Here is a 1280-nt window from a genome sequence, read left to right as displayed (position 1 = left end):
CGCCCCAAGATGGGCAGAGCATCACCCCCTGGTGGGCATGCTGGGTGGATCCCGGTGGGGCACATGCAGGAGTCTGTCTGACTGCCTCCCCATTTCCAACTTCAGAAAAATACAAAAAAAAAAAAAAATGACTTCAAAATTAATTCTTCCCCAGTGGTTTCTGATTCAGCAGGTCTACAGTTGAAGCCAGAAAGTAGCACTTTTATCAAATGGCACAAGGACAGAGAATGACAGGGATACCACCCCACAAGAATGCCCAGCGAGAGGAACAAATGAAGAGGAGGGAAGGGTCCTGAGAGAGGGAGCTGAGTAAGGCTCTGGAATCCTGAAGTGGTTTTAGCTGTTGCTTAGAGTCTGTTTCATTGTTTCCATTGTAAAGCCTGTTTAGTTAAAAATTCACCCAACACACCAGACAGAAAGAAGTCTGACATAAAAGCCCTGATAACACTAATGTTGTTAAATGAGGTTGCTTTCAATCAGGGCACCTGGTTGGTGCCTAAGTGGTTGCCTTCCTCTGAGACTTATCAAGGTCCAGCTTCCTTACTTAGGAGAAGGAGGCTATCATCTCTGGTCACTTTGATTTGCAGTAACATCTCCACTGGCCCCATCAAAATCTGTCCAGTGTGTCTTCATTGCTGTTGTTACTTTGTAAATTCCACTTGCTACATTCTGCACAGTTATACAGTGTGGTAAGCATTTCATAAGGACCACAGATTGTTTCTTCAGGTGAACCTTAAACAAACGTGAGGTAAAGAAAGATACTGGCCCTGGCCGGTTGGCTCAGTGGTAGAGCATCGGCCTGCCGTGCGGAAGTCCCGGGTTCGATTCCCAGCCAGGGCACACAGGAGAAGCGCCCATCTGCTTCTCCACCCCTCCCCCTCTCCTTCCTCTCTATCTCTCTCTTTCCCTTCTGCAGCTGAGGCTCCATTGGAGCAAGAGATGGCCTGGGCGCTGGGGATGGCTCTGTGGCCTCTGCCCCAGGCGCTAGATTGGCTCTGGTCACGGCAGAGCGACCCCCCCGGATGGGCAGAGCATCGCCCCCTGGTGGGTGTGCCGGGTGGATCCCGGTAGGGCGCATGCGGGAGTCTGTCTGACTGCCTCCCCATTTCCAGCTTCAGAAAAATGCAAAAAAAAAAAAAAGATACTAATGAGGCACTGATAACATGGAGCCAGACACCCACAAACACACACACACATGTACTCCTGGCGGGTTTCAAAAAACAAAGACCTAAAGAACAGACTAACAAAGTAGCAATAAAGCCAAAGCAACTGGAGCACAA

At 49.5% G+C, this 1280-nt stretch overlaps 1 non-coding gene across 1 annotated transcript; it reads left to right on the top strand.

Annotated features, from left to right (window-relative positions):
• Window positions 1–764: 764 nt before the first annotated feature.
• On the top strand, window positions 765–840 carry TRNAG-GCC (transfer RNA glycine (anticodon GCC)). Its single transcript has one exon. It is a non-coding gene; the product is annotated as a tRNA-Gly (tRNA).
• The last annotated feature ends 440 nt before the right edge of the window (window positions 841–1280 follow it).

This window comes from Saccopteryx leptura, chromosome 3, assembly GCF_036850995.1.
Source record: "Saccopteryx leptura isolate mSacLep1 chromosome 3, mSacLep1_pri_phased_curated, whole genome shotgun sequence".
Taxonomy (NCBI): domain Eukaryota; kingdom Metazoa; phylum Chordata; class Mammalia; order Chiroptera; family Emballonuridae; genus Saccopteryx; species Saccopteryx leptura.
The sequence above is the reverse complement of the archived record's forward strand: the minus strand, read 5'-3'. Positions and strand labels throughout refer to the sequence as shown.